This window comes from Heterodontus francisci, chromosome 4 (assembly GCF_036365525.1).
Source record: "Heterodontus francisci isolate sHetFra1 chromosome 4, sHetFra1.hap1, whole genome shotgun sequence".
Classification (NCBI taxonomy): Eukaryota; Metazoa; Chordata; class Chondrichthyes; order Heterodontiformes; family Heterodontidae; genus Heterodontus; species Heterodontus francisci.
Genome location: NC_090374.1, coordinates 173,435,078 through 173,451,105, shown reverse-complemented (window position 1 = coordinate 173,451,105; position 16,028 = coordinate 173,435,078). Strand labels below are relative to the sequence as shown.

Below are 16,028 nucleotides of genomic sequence, written 5' to 3'. Positions count from 1 at the left end.
GGTTGTGTCAGCAGACGCAGCCTTATCGCATTGCTGTTTGCGGGACCTTATTTTGCACAAATTGGCAGCTGTGTTGCCTACATTACAACAGTGACTACACTTCAAAAGTACTTGATTGTCTGTGAACGGCTCTGTGTAAATACAAGTCTTTCTTTAATATACTGAAGTTAGCTTAATGTGGTGAATCAGACCATCCTGTCTTTCTACTGAGCACATTCTCACATCTTTAGCAGTACTCTGACCTCATCATGTTCCTTGCTTCTAAATGACTTGATAGCATTGTAACTGTGTATTTGAAAGCAAACAAAATACTTTTAAAAAAAATAATTCTTGGGATATGAGCATTGCTGGCACTTTCCATGCACAAAGTTTTGTTCAGTTCCTCTCGTCAAGAGCAACACCACTGATTACTGGAAAACAATCTTATTACTGATGTTATGACCGACCGCTCCAGTCAAAGCCCCCAACAAAATATACCATTCTGATTGTGGTGGGACCAACGCACTGTTAATTCAATCCCGTCGTTCCACAGATCGGCTAACATATCATTTAAAAACTTTCCAAATTAAAGAAAGACCCAACCATCCTTAACCCCCGAATGACACTAACCAAACCAGGTGTCTTTAAATTAATAAATTAACTCTTTAATTCGAAGAACTAAATTCTTAAACACTATGAAAATATAAACAACATTTAAAATAGAAAAAATTAGAGTCCTTGCAAATTTACAGTCCAATGTTACTTGAATTCCTCACAGGATGTTGCTTCCTTCTCCAGCGAATTTCAACAATTAACGACTTACAAACACTTTCAACAGAATCAATCTGACTTGAGGTTTGGAGGGATAAAAGATTGTCACAGTCTAACTTCCCTTTCTTCAATTTAAATTACCAGAGATGTCTGTCTTGGCTTGATTTTTTAGAATTTTGAGATATAATAATTAAACAGACTAAATTCCTATTCCTTCAGTTTAAATGGTAGGGAGCTCTTTTTCCAGGTGCAAACACCAGCTGTCCTCTGTCTCTGTGTTCTGTTAGCACAAACTGTCTTCAACTCATGAGTTTCAGTTTTAGTTTTAGAGATACAGCACTGAAACAGGCCCTTCGGCCCACCGAGTCTGTGCCGACCATCAACCACCCATTTATACTAATCCTACACTAATTCCAGATTCATAGGCCAGTTCAAAACCGAAGTGTAATAAAGTATCGCATCAGGCTCACTCCCATTGGCTATATCTATGGCAAACTCCATTTGCCACTACTCCGCCCATCTATATCGTCCTGTAGTCTAAGGCCATCCTCCTCACTATTTACAACACCACCAGTTTTCGTGTCGTCTGCGAACTTACTGATCATACCTCCTATATTCACGTCTAAATCATTAATGTACACTACAAACAGTAAGGGTCCCAGCACCGATCCCTGCAGTACACCACTGGTCACAGGCCTCCATTCACAAAAACAACCCTCGACCATAACCCTCTGCCTCCTTCCATTAAGCCAATTTTGAATCCAATTTGCCAAATTACCCTGGATCCCATGAGCTCTTACTTTCTTAACCAATCTCCCTTGCGGGACCTTATCAAAAGCTTTACTGAAGTCCATGTAGACTAGATCAACTGCTTTACCTTCAGCTACACCTCTAGTCACCTCCCGAAAAATTCAATCATATTTGTTAGACACGACCTCCCATGCTGACCATCCCCTGCCTCTCCAAGTGGAGATTAATCCTGTCTCAGAATTTTTTCCAATAATTTCCCTACCACTGACATTCGACTCACAGGCCTGTAATTACCTTGTTTATCCCGGTTACCCTTCTTGAATAATACTTGCATTTATATAACGCCTTTCACATCATCAGGGCATCCCAAACGCTTTACAGCCAATGAAGTACTTTTGATCTGCAGTTGCTGTTGTGATACAAGAAACACGGCAGCCAATTTGCACACAGCAAGCTCCTACAGACAGCAATGATAATGACCAGATTATCTGTTTTTTTTAGTGATGTTGATTGAGGGATAAATATTAGCCAGGACACCAGGGAGAACTCCCCTGCTCTTCTTCAAAATAGTGCCCTGGGATCTTTTACATCCACCCGAGGGGACAGATGGGACCTCAGTTGCAATGACTTCTCTTCCTGCTCCCACACTGTTGCCTCTGGCGTCCCCCAAGGATTTGTCCTCAGCCCCCTCCCTATTCTCATGTACATGCTGCCCTTCGACGATATCATCCAAAAGCACAGCGATAGATTTCACATGTACGCTGACGACACTCAGATCTATCTCACCACCACTTCTCTCGATTCCTCCACCGTTGGTAAATTTGCTAAATTATCAGACTACTTAACTGACTTCCAGTACTGGATCTGCGGAAATTTCCTTCAATTAAATATGGGAAGACTGAAGCCATTGTTTTCGGCTCCCACTCCAAACTCCTTTTCCTAGCTACAGACTCCATCCCTCTCCCTGGCAACAGTCTGAGATTAAGCTAGTCTGTTCCCAACCTTGGTGTCATATTTGATCCCAAGGTGAGCTTCCGACCTCATATTCGTGCCATCACGATGACTGCCAATTTCCACCTCCGTAACATCGCTCGACTTTTCCCCGTCCTAGCTCATCTGCTACTGATACCTCTCAACTTGACTTTTTAAATGCACTCCTGATGGGTCTCCCACATTGTACACTCCATAAACTTGAGGTCATCTAAAACTCTGCTGCCCACGTATTAACTCACATCAAGTCCTGTTCTTCTATCAACTCTGTGCTCACTGACCCAAATTGGCTCCTAGTCAAGCAAAGTCTTGATTTTAAAATTTGCATCCTCGTTTTCAAATCCCTCCATGGCCTTGCCTCTCCCTATCTCTGTAATCTCCTCCAGTCCCACGACCCTGCACGATCTCTGCACTCCTCTAATTCTGGCCTCTTGTGTATCCCTTTGTTTTTTTAATTGCTCCACCATTTTCCTCATGTCACTTCTGCTTCTTGTGCCAATCACCTTAAATCTGTGCTCTCTGGTTATCGACCCTTCAGCCATTGGAAACAATTTCTCTTTATTCTCTCTATCTAACCTTATAGATTGTAAATACTTCTATTGAATCTCCTCTTAGCCTTCTTTGTTCCAAAGAGAACTACTCCAAATTCTCCAGTCTATCCTTGTAACTGTAATGCCTCATCCCTGGAACCATTCTAGGAAATCTCTTCTATACCTTCTCCTTCACTCCTTCCTCAAGTGTGGCATCCAGAATTGGACACAATACTCCTGTTCAATCAAACTACTGTTTATATAGGGTTAGCATAACTTCCTTGCTTTTGTACTCTATGACTAACTATAAAGCCGAGGAACCCTATGCTCTATTAATTGCTTTATAACCTGTCCTGCCACTAAGATTGTGCACAAACATCCCAGGTCTCTCTCTTCTTGCACCCCTTTTAAAATTGTACCATTTCTTCCCCACCTCTAATATTTTTTATAACTAATAAATTAAAATAATTTGAATAAAAAATGATTTTTTAAAATGCCATGATTTATCTCCAGTGAGTTACTCACAGAAGTGTCCAAGAGACTGATCTTCAACTCCTGGAGATTCCAGGGGAATCCTGAAGAGTTGGCAAAACCAATGCCCCATGTCTCAGTGCGACTTCCTTTTGCTCTCTCGTCAGGCTGGAGCCCTAGCACTTCCAGACATTCCCACTCCTATTAGGCCTCCTCCACCTCTCCCAAGCCCTCCCCAATCTATTACTCCCAAAACCCAGTCCAGGCCCCAGTGATATTCAGGGCTAAGTGACATTGGCAATAAAGATCGTTACCCATTTCTGACACTGAGCAGTTGCTAAGGTTGTCCTCTACTGGTAAGTGTGTTCTTAAATTTCTTGTGACTGTTGTCATTTCTAAGCTGTGCAGTCGATGGTCATTTGATTATGCTTTCTACTGTCAAAACCCAACATCTTTCGAAACTGGGGTTGACAGCCTCACTCAATGGCTATATACATGAACGATCTCAGCCAGGATAGAAGTCAGTGTCATGCAACTGGCCTCAGCCTACAACAACAACTTATATTTATGCCGCACCCTTTAGTGTAATAAAATGTCTCAAGGCACTTCACAGGAGCATTATAAAACAAAATATGACACCAAACTATATTAGGTTAGATGACAAAAGATTGGTCAAAGAGGTAGGTTTAAAGAAGTGTCTTAAAGAAAGAAAGCGAGGTAGAGGGGTGGAGAGGTGTAGGGAGGAAATTCCAGAGCTTAGGACCCAGGCAACTGAAGGTGCAGCTACCAATCATGGAGTGATTAAAATCAGGGATGCACATGAGGCCAGAATTCGAGGAACACAGCTATCTTAGAGGGTTGTGGTGCTGGGGAGATTACAGAGATAGGGCGGGGCGAGGCCTTGGAGGGATTTAAAAAGGATGAGAATTTTTAAAACAAAGAGGTTGCTTGACTGAGAGCCAATGTGGGTCAGCGAGCACAGCAGTGATAGGTAAACGGGACTTGGTGCGAGTTAAGACACGAGCAGCAGAGTTTTGGAATGACCTCAAGTTTAGAGAGGGTAGAATCCGGGAGATCAGTCAGCGGTGCATTGGAATAGTCAAGTCAATAGGTAATGAATGCATGAATGAGGATTTCAGCAGCAGATGAGCTGAAACAGGGGAGAAGTCAGGCAATGTTATGGAGGTGGAAATGGCTTAGTGATGGTGTGGATATGAGATCGGAAGCTAATCTCCAAGCCAAATGTGACACCAAGGTTGTGAACAGACTCTTGCCAAGGAGACGGATGGAGTCAGCAGCTAGGAAATGGATTTCGGAGCAAGGACCGAGAATTGTGGCTTCATTCTTCCCAATATTTAATTGGTGTAAATTTCTACTCATCCAGTATTGGATGTTGGATAAGAAGTCTGATGGTTTAGCACCAGCGGAAGAGTCAGGAAAGGTGGTGGTGAGGTAGAGCTAGGTGTTGTCGACGTACTTGTGAAAACTAATGCTGTGTTTTCGGATGATGCCACTGATTGGCAGCATGTAGATGAGAATAGGGAGGGGGTTATGGATAGATCCTTGTGTGTGGGGGGGTGCAGCAGAGGTAACTGTACAGGAGCAGGAAGAGAAGCCATTGCAAGTGATACTCTGGTTATGATTAGATAGATAAGAATGGAACCAGGTGAGAACAGTCCCACACAGCTGGACAACTGTGGAGAGGCGTTGCAGGAGGATGGTGTGGTCAACCATGTCAAAGGCAGTTCGAGAGGATGAGGAGGGATAGTTTACCTTTGTACTGTCCACATAGGATGTCATTTGTGACTTTGATAAGTGCTGTTTTGGTAGTGTGGCGGGGTGTAAACCTGATTGGAAGGATTCAAACATGGAGTTTCGCGATAGGTGGGAACAGATTTGGGAGGCAATAACACATTCAAGGACTTGGAAGAGGAAAGGGTGGTTGGAGACGGGATGGTAGTTAGCAAGGATGATAGGGCCAAGGGCTGTTTTTTTGAGGAGAGAGGTGATGATGGCAGATTTAAAAGAGAGAGGGACAACACTTGAAGAGAGAGAAACATTATCGGCTAACAGGGGGACCAAGAGGGGAAGTTTGGTGATCAGTTCAGTGGGAATAGGATCGAGGGAGCAGGAGGTGGGTCACACAGACAAGATGAGTACAGAGAGGGCATGAGGGGAGACAGGAGAGAAACTAGAGAAAGATGAGAGTTCAGGGCTAGGGTGGGGGGTGGGGGGGGGGGGGAAGCATTAGAGGAAGTTTGGCTAGGTGGGCTAATGGAAGGGAGGGACACAGCAGAGGCAGCTGAGCAGATAGTCTCGATCAGAGCGCCTGAGAACACCATGAGCTCTTCGCGCTTATTGTTGGAGGTGAGAATGGAGGGGACAAGGGAGAGGGGTTTAAGAAGATGGTTTGCAGTGGAGAATTAGAGAATTTACAGCACTGAAACAGGCCATTCGACCCATCTGGTCTATACTAGTGCTTATGCTCCAAATAACCCTCCCCCCACCCTAGTTACTTCATCTAACCCCATAACCGTATCCTTCTAGTCATTATGTGTTTGTCCAGCTTCCTCTTAAGCGCATCGGTTCTATTCACCTCAACTACTCCATGTGGTAGCAAGTTCTACATTCTCACTATTCCCTGGATAAAGAAGTTTCTCCTGAATTCTCTGTTGGATTTATTAGTGACTATCTTATATTTACGACCCCTAGTTTTTGTCTCCCACAGAAAGTGGAAACATCTTCTGTACTTTGTTACAACCGAGACTGGAGGAATGCACCATCTTTCTCTAGTTCCACTTCTCCACGAGTCACAACATATATTAAAATGTTTTACCCAGTTACCGATACAGCCAGTTATATACTCTATTTTCATTTCAGAATAAAATCCACCAACCAGGTTTCTTTAATAAACAAAATTATTAATTTATTATAAAACAAGACGCATTCAATAAAGATGCAAAGCATTAACACGCAGGTTGAAATTTGAAAGTTCCCTTCGAAATTGACACACACACATTAAAGAAAAAATAGTTTTCTCTGCAGAGATCTCTTTACAAAATGACAAAAAATACTTTGGCCAAATACTTGTTAATTCTTGAAAGAAAAAAAACAGACAAGATATGCGATGTTCTCCGCTGGCCCTTTTAGTCTAGCGTCCAGATACTCAGACAGCTGTCACTGGGATCTTTTTTGGAGTAGTTCTTTTCAGACAACATTGAGGATTAGTCGGGCAGGCTTTCCAGGAGAAATGCGGCATCAATTTCTCCAGTCCACACACTGGATTCTCAGGGGTGGAAGGGGTGGAAAAGAATGAACTGGTCACTTCTCTCTTAGCAGGCTGTCCCCCAACTGACTGAAAACAATATCCAAAACGAAACCAATTCTTGACCACCATAAATCTTGACATTTCACTTCTCTGTAAACAACTTCCCCAATTACCAAGGCTCCTGCTGTTTACTTAGCTTAAGACATGTGACATCCAGTAAGGTTTGTTTTTAAACAAAATCTCAATGTCCATCCAGTGGCCTTTAAAGAAAAACAAAGTCCAGCATCTATGGAATCTCTTCAGTCTTTTAAATTAATCCATTTCCATAATTTTTTAAAACATGAGTCCTCAAAAAGTATTTTAGCAAATGGAAGCACTTTCATAACAATGTCTACCCTGATGAACTTTTTTGTATTTTTAAAGACATTTATCAGGTCACCACTCAGTTTCTTTACTAGAAAAAAGAGCCCCTGTCTGTTCAGTCTTTTCCCTCAATGTTGCTACTACTCGAATCTGATTATTAATGGAAGAGACCCTGGTTGCTGGTTGGGACTGGAGGGAATTCTCAGTAGGCTAGGGATTCTGGTTTGCAGTATGCAGTAGCTTGAATCTCTTCCATTAACAACGAGCCTCTGATTGGAGTAACATTCAAAGCACAGGTAAGAAAGAGGGGTGATGCAGGGTGGGGTTGTGGCTATGGTGATATTGAATGAGCAAGGGAAAGAGGAAAATGGACGAAGATAAAGGGAAAATGGATGAGAGTGAAGGACATAGGGAATGGGGAATAAGTGGCAATGAGGTGGAAGGGGAAATGGATGGCAACGAATGAGGGAAAATGGGGTCACTCATGAAGCGTTAAGTTTTTGGAAGCTGTGTTAGCTGTTAGGTTGGCACTTTTGGATTTGAGAGGGGAAAGCATTTCCAGGGTTGCTGCTGATGGTCACCCCGCAGTGACACTTGTTGGACATTATTGTGTGGATGTTGGGTAGGGGACAGGATGGGGATTGGAGTGTTATGGCTCCCTCTCACCCCTGTTATGACCGCGGTGGGAGGAGTGCACTGTCTTTTCTAGTTCTACATCTCCACAGGTCACAACATATATTTAAATGTTTACTCAGTTACCGATGTGGTCAATCATAGACTCTACTCTTTTTTCCCAGAATAAAATACACCAACCAGGTTTCTTTAATAAACAATAAAATTATCAGTTTATTATAAAATAAGGCTTATCCAGTAATGAAGCAAAGCATAAACACAGATTGAAATATGAAAGTTCTCCTTTTTAAATTCCCCACACACAAACTCACACACACCGGGAAAAAAAACAGAAGTTCTCTCTGCAGAGATCTGTTACAAAATAAAAGTCGAAAAAGAATACTTTGGCCAAATACTTGCTAATTCTTGAAGAAAAAAAAGATATGGAAAGATGTCAGTTGTCCCTTTTTGGTCTGATGTCCCAAATATGCGTAGACGGCTGTCAGTTTCTACAGCAGTTCTTTTCAGGTGACGTTGAGGATCAGTTTGGCAGGCTTTCCAGGAGAAATGCAGCAACTGGAGTTTCTGGCAGGCCTTTCAGGAGAAATGCAGCATCAGTTTCTCTATTTCTTTTACTTTGTCAGGAAGTTCTCAAAGAGATGGAAGAGGGTGAGCTGATGGTGGTTGCTCTCTTGGCTGGTTTTCTCCAACTCCTTTCAAAACAGTTCACACCCCAACACATTGTCCAAAGCAAAACCAAAAACAATATCTCAAGAGTTAAGCCTCCTGATCCCTATAAATCGTGACCTGTCACTTCTCTGTAAACATCTTCCTCAGGTCACCAAGCTTTCTGTTGTTTATTGCTTAAAGCATATGACTTCCAGCAAGGCCTTTTTTAAACAACATCTCAGTGTCCTTTCAATGAACTGTCAACAATAAAGCGAAGTCCAGCTTCTATGAAATCTTCAGCCTTCCAATGAATCCATATTCACAATTTAACTATCAGTCCTCAAAAACATATACTTAACAAAAAATATAGACCAAAAATATGGTCTACCCCGCAGCTACATAACCAGTGACACTGATTGCTAAGACTTTCAAATGACAACTTCAGCTACAACAACATGCATTTAAAGTCAGGGATATTGCAGTCAGGTATATCCAGTACACAGTGATCAGAATAGGAACTCTGACTGATTTTTCCCCACCTCCCTGATCCAGCTACATTGAGCCGTTGTAGCACTCCTGTTGGCACTCAGCTGAATTCAGCTAACTCAGGACAGTCTGGGAATGGAAGCTGGAGCCTTCCTAGTCAGTACTGCTCCCTACCACACAGTTATTGTCAGAGTTATTGGGAAAGCTAGGAAAATTATTTTAATAAGTACGATTAAATTGAATTACTGACATGAATGCTCATATTCTTTTATAGAGAAGGAAAAAGAAAAATCACCAAACTTTAAAGACGTTGTCTGTTAAATGACATGTTTCAATGCAGAAGTAGTCATTAGCTGTCATTAGGTTACAACCTTTTAAACACACCCTTTTTGTGTTAATTTTGAAGGTGGAGTACAACTCATGTAGAAAAATCAGATTGGTTAAACAAACAAAGGCTGACACAATGTAAACAGGGAGCACAATGCATAGTCACCAGTACAAAATGTAGATATAGAAGTTGAACAACATGAAGATTCAGCGATAAGTGTGGGTCATTGGGCTTTTTTTCCATTCTGCCCTAATATTTATTAGTATATGAAACAACAACTACTTGCATTTATGTAGCACATTTAAAGTAATAAAATGTCCCAAGCTGCTTGACATGAGCATTACCAAACAATGTTTGACACCGACCCACATAAGGAGATATTAGGACAGGTGACCAAAAGCTTGCTCAGAGAGGTAGGTTTTAAGCAGCATCTTAAGAAGGAGAGAGAGGTGGAGAGGCAGAGAGATTTAGAGAGGGAATTCTAGAGCTTAGGACCCAGGCTGCTGAAGTCATGGTCACCAATGGCAGAGTGATGAAAATCAGGGATGCTCAAGAGGCCAGAGTTGGAGGAGAGCAGAAATCTCGGAGGATTGTTGGGCTGGAGGAGTTTATAGAGACAGGGAGGGGCATATTTTCTTATGTGGCTCAGTGTCAATTTTTTTTTTGATAACACTACAGTGAAGCACCTTGGAGCATTTTACTACATTAAAAGGAAGTATATAAATGCAATAAATGTTATTATAAGCTGGTGTCCAGGTAGCATTGGCAAATGCCTTTGAAAATATTACCTATCCCTGTTCCACTTCTTATGGTGCATGCAATCAATACCCTGGGAGTTACCATTGACCAGAAACTGAACTGGACCAGCCACATAAATACTGTGGTTACTAGAGCAAATCAGAGACTGGGAATTCTGCAGCAAGTAACTCACCTCCTGTCTCCCCAATGCATGTCCACCAAGTCAGGAGTGTGATGGAATACTCTCCACTTGCCTGGATGGGTGCAGCTCCAACAACACTCAAGAAGCTCGACATAAAGGCCTGCTCGGGTTTGCAATTGAAACCCGACCCGAACCCAACAGAACCACATCCGACCCGAGCCCTTTGATTTTTTCCCACGCCCGCCCGACCACCGGAATGCAGTTGATTATATTCAAGAGATTGTGCTCTACCTTGGATGGAATCGCTCACTGCAGACTAGTGCAGAGTCCGGATGCATTTTTTCCACCTTGACGTCCTGGCTGTCACTGTGTCCGACCCGGCCCAGTCCGAGCCAAGCCCAAATGCTGGACCTGGAAGAGCAAACCAACCCAATCTCGACACATGTCGTCCAGCCCAGTCGGGTCGCCACACTCTAACTCAACACCATTCAGGACAAAGCAGCCCGCTTGACTGGCACCCCATCCACCACCTTCAACATTCTCTCCCTCCACCACCGACGCCCAATGGCAGCAGTAGGTACCATCTACAGGGTGCACTGCAGCAACTCACCAAGATTCCTTCAACAGCACATTCCAAATCCGTGACCTCTGCCACCTAGAAGGACAAGGGCAGCAGATGCATGGGAATACCACCACCAAGTTCCCCTCCAAGTCACACACCATCTTGACTCGGAACTATAATGCAATTCCTTCACTGTCGCTGGGTCAAAATCCTGGAACTCCCTTCCGAAAGCACTGTTGGTGTACCTACACCCCAAGGACTGCAGTGGTTCAAGAAGGCCACCACCACCTCCTCAAAGGCAATTGGGGATGGACAATAAATGCTGGCCTGGCCAGCAACACCCACATCCCATGAACAAATTTTTAAAAAATGGAATGGGGAACCAAGAAAAAGCAGCAAAAATATCTTTAAAGTGGAAGTCAATTTAACCACTGGTTCAATGTGCAGACAAAACTGGTCCAACCTTTGAACCTGCATTACTCCCAATGCGAGCACAAGAAAGCCAATAAAGTTTGATGTATCAATGTGCACACGTAATCACACATGCAATGGCCTCAAGAATACAAATTTCACTGTAAAGTCTCACAATTAAAAAGGAACTGGTCTTTTCAAAAGAAAAATTATATCAATAAATGTCCCTCTCGATTGAACGGACTGAACCTCTTAACAGCACTGTTCCCTTCCCTTTTGAAAGTTGCCCGCTCATGTCCAACTTGAATGAAATAAGTTGAGCAGAACTGGTTTGTTCGGTGGGGAAGAGGAAAATCGAAAAAAAATGCGGGAAAAACAAGTTGTCCGGGGCGCTTCCATGGCTCATAAATTTAACCATTTCCGCTCTGCAATCACTGCAATTTGATGACATTACAAAGGTGTGGGGAAACTGGAGAATCTTGCTGAAATTCTGTTTCGCAAAGGGTAACCCTGACGAGAGTGACCAACAGTAATTTAACAACACTTTCCTTTGCAGGTAGTACAAGCAATTTGTACAGGTATTCAGCGCGCAATAGACAACAACACTAAAGTATTTCTTATTCAATAGAACTAGGGGAAACAATAAGCGGTGATAAAACAGACCTTTACACCAATACAGCCAGCATTTCTCCGGATCAGGAATTTGACTACTTTTTCCAATAGTCCACTCGTATTTATTATTTTTTCTCACAAGTAAAGCTACAGTTGGAAAACACATTGCTATTATAAAAAAAGTGAATAATTTATTCCTTTTGTTAATACATTTCACGAACACTTATTGAGCATACCCACCTACCTAGAAATTGCTCTCTTGCTCGCACGTATATAGTGTTTGATATTATAAAGAAACTAATGCTACACTTACTTAATTGCTACAAGTTCAAGACGTAACACCAGGAGCTGGTTTAACTCCAGGATATTTTGTTTAGTTGGAGACCAACCCGTCATCAGAAATAGTCCTCTTCCTGTTCAACATCGAAACTGGAATGACATACAGGTGACTCACAACAATTTCCTCTATGAATCACCAGAAGGAGTGTCATTAGATAATGCAGCCAACAGGTAAATCACACCAATCCTCAGTAACACTCTGCAGGTTGAGACCATTTATGCTGAACTGTTGCTGATACTATATTTGCAATGGTGGATTTTCCAATGGGCACATGATGCATTCCTTCTGTAACTATTTCACTACTTCAGTCAAAAATCCAGTAAACTCATTAGTTTAATATAACCGTTGTTACGACCGACTGCTCCTGTCAAAGCCCCCAATCAAAATATATGATTCTGATTGTGCTGGGACCAACGCACTGTTAATTCAATCCCGTCGCTCCTCTTCTTTGGCCTCCTTATCTCGAGAGACAATGGGTAAGCGCCTGGAGGTGGTCAGTGGCGTGTGGAGCAGTGCCTGGAGTGGCTATAAAGGCCTATTCTAGAGTGACAGGCTCTTCCACAGGTGCTGCAGAAAAATTTGATTGTCGGGGCTGTTACACAGTTGGCTCTTCCCTTGAGCCTCGGTCTTTTTTCCTGCCAACTTCTAAGTCTCTTCGACTCGTCACACTTTAGCTCCGCCTTTATGGCTGTCCGCCAGCTCTGGCGAACGCTGGCAACTGACTCCCACGACTTGTGATCAATGTCACAGGATTTCATGTCGCGTTTGCAGACGTCTTTGAAGCGGAGACATGGACAGCCGATGGGTCTGATACCAGTGGCGAGCTCGCTGTACAATGTGTCTTTGGGGATCCTGGCATCTTCCATGATGCTCACATGACTAAGCACTGGGACCAACGCACTGTTAATTCAATCCCATCGCTACACAGATCGGCTAACATATCATTTAAAACTTTCCAAATTAAAGAAAGACCCAACCAAATTGTACCATCTATTAACCCCCGAATGAGGCTAACCAAACCAGATGTCTTTAAATCAACAAATTAACTCTTTAATTAGAAGAACTAAATTCTTAAACACTATGAAGATATAAACAACATTTACAGTCCAATGTTTCTTGAAGTCCTCACAGAATGTTGCTTTCCTTCTCCAGCGAATTTCAACAATTAACGACTTGCAAACACTTTCAACAGAATCAATCTGACTTTAGAGGTTTGGAGGGATTAAAGATTGTCACAGTCTAAGTTCCCTTTCTTCAATTTAAATGACCAGACATCTCTGTTTTGGCTTGACTTTTTTTTAGAATTTTGAGAGATAATAATTAAACAGACTAAAATCCTCTTCCTTCAGTTTAAATGGTTGAGGGCTCTTTTTCCAGGCTCTGACACCAGAGAGGTGTCCTCTGTCTGTGTGTCTGTTAGAACAAACCGTCTTCAGCAAAAGCCAGTTCAAAAACTGAATTGTAACAAATGTATTGCATGAGACTCACTCCCAGTGGCTGTTTCCATGGTATCGAGAATGCACCCTTTGAATCGCAGTCTCCAAATGGCTGTTTCAAAAGCAACAAAAATACACTTTCCTATAACTCCTGAAGCTTGCCAGTTCTTAAAGCAATACTGATCCTTTGCAAGCCTTAAAGGCAAACCGCATACTCCCGAAAAAAAGCTACAGGACCATGACACCGTAAAAACTGAGAATACTGGATATAAAAGAGGGACTTTTTTTTGCTGTGACACTTGCCACTAAATTATTTGTGGTTATATTTCCCCGCTGCATTGTAAAAGTGACAATCTTAAAAAATGGCCCCAAAATTCCTGGAAAATTAATGGCAAGTGTAATTGCACCCACCATTGCTAGTGCTTAAAAACCTGCAATTTTTGGCAAGGAAGAAGGCGCTGTTGGTTGCTGGGTGATCTATGCCGCGCTGCCCTTAGCCTCGCAAAAATGAAACTTGCCCTCAACCTCCCTGTGAGTTTCCTAAAGATGCTGATTTTGCTCCGTAACTAAGAATGATTTTTGCCGCAGATAATTTGGAGCTGGTATTTCATGTCGTTAGAACCCTGTTAATGACATGATTTACAGTCCTGACTTGAAACTCAACCTCAGAGGCTCAGAAAACAAATAATTGAAACTTTGGAGTTTCTCTCTCTCTTGCAAATAGTAAATTGTTACTAAAGGGTTTTTCCAAAAACAAACTTACTTTTCCTTTCCCTTAATTTTCTCTTTCGGTATCTGATCTGACTCTAACTTACCCTAATTCCTACTCCATCTTTTCTCTGTTTCTTTCTCTATCCTAAATCTCATTGATAAATGAGATTATCCATTGGATCTGACATTCAGGAGGTCCCAGATTCCCTGTTGACCGGTACCAATTTGCATTTGCAGCAATTTGTGTGGAAAAAGTGTGATCTGAAGAGTGAGGAAAAATATGCTAATTCATGGCACTCACCATGAGATGCCCCACTCCAGCGATTTGTCCATCAATCTAACACCAGTAAACATTATTTGTTACAAAGGTTTTTTTGTTTCAGAACTTATAATTCTATGTGTTTTAAAAAAGCAAAGAAAAGGATTTTTGCTCAGTGGACACTAACCTGCAAATAGTTGGAACTCCTGCAATGTTTTGAAAGGAAGTCATAACAAAAGTTGAACTTGTACAAGGACAGGAAAGCCAACAACTTCAAGGAAACCACAGGGATTTGACCTTTCTTCACAGTAGCTTTTAAGTGATGGGGGAGACACTGTGTCTGGACATATAACCACATTCAGGAATGTTCTTTTTACACCTTGGACCCTTTAAAAAGCCTGTGAATTGGATAAAGGGCATGCATCTGAAATCTTTGCTGTGACCTGGCTAGTGCAAGGGAGGATGACCCAGAAAAGTGTTAGCTCTCTCTATAAAGGAGACTTGCATCTCTTGAAAAGGAATCTGCATTTGAAAGGTGGCAGATTCCTATTGCTTGCAGTCTCGGAAGAATTCCTGCATCCAGAGTGGTTCCTGTTGTCTCCTGTGTTTTGGGAGATCCTGAAATCTCAAGAAAGTTTCTACTGCTAGACTGCTGTTTTTAAAAACTCAAGCAGATCAGTTGCTGCACCCCTGCTGAAAGACCTGTGTGACACCTGCTGCAGACAAATTGCCTTGTAAGTCTACCCATCACAGATTGTTCATCACGCTTGCCTGAAGAGACTGTGAGTGGCATCTGACTATTCAACTCTGGGACACCTCACCATACTGAAAACATCCTACCAGAACGTAATAAACTCAATTATTTTTATTATTCCTAAGAAACAGCTGTAAACCAGAAATCCTCTTTCCTGGTTAACTGTTTTTTTTACGTGTGTGCATGAGGGTACAGGAAATAAGGGGTTTTCATATATAGGGTTATCTCATTAGTAGTTAAGACCTGTTATTTCTTTTCTAATAAATAGTTAATGTTGTTGTTGTTTAAAGAAACCTGGTTTGGTGTGCTTTATTCTGGGTATAAATAAAGTGTTTAATTTGGCTATTCTTTGGTAGGTGGGAAACGTTATTTGATATGCTATGACCTGTGGAGTAGTGGGACTGAATTAACAGTCCCACCTTGGTCGTAACATATTGAGATAGAAATCTGAGATAAAAGATGGCACCAACAGTTTAGGGTCATTGTACAAGGTCATCTTCATCAAGACAGTGACTGGATTTCAGTCAATATGAAGGATGTGATCCAGCACAGTTTAATCTTCAATAAACTCAGCAGGTTTATTGAGTTCATTTTTCTTTGTCAAGTATAAACTATTTTTTCATATTACCTATGAATATGAATAGTGAATAACTTGCACTAGTCCCATACAATTTTCAATAAGACATATTTACCTAATTTATTAAACGATACACAGAATTTACAGCACAGAAACAGGCTATTCAGCCCAATATCTTTGCTGGTGTTCATGCTCCACATGACCCTCGTCCCACTGTGCAACATCTCACCCCACTAGGGCAGGTAGTGACTCCCTGCAGACATTGTGGA

At 42.0% G+C, this 16,028-nt stretch overlaps 1 protein-coding gene across 1 annotated transcript in view; it reads right to left on the bottom strand.

Annotated features, from left to right (window-relative positions):
* Window positions 1-12,017, bottom strand: part of LOC137369399 (tight junction protein ZO-2-like) — a 154,202-nt gene extending 142,185 nt beyond the window's left edge. The window contains exon 1 of the mRNA XM_068030565.1: window positions 11,996-12,017. The gene's annotated coding sequence lies outside the window, so the exon portion shown is untranslated. The remainder of the gene's footprint in view (window positions 1-11,995) is intronic.
* Between the last annotated feature and the right edge of the window lie 4,011 nt (window positions 12,018-16,028).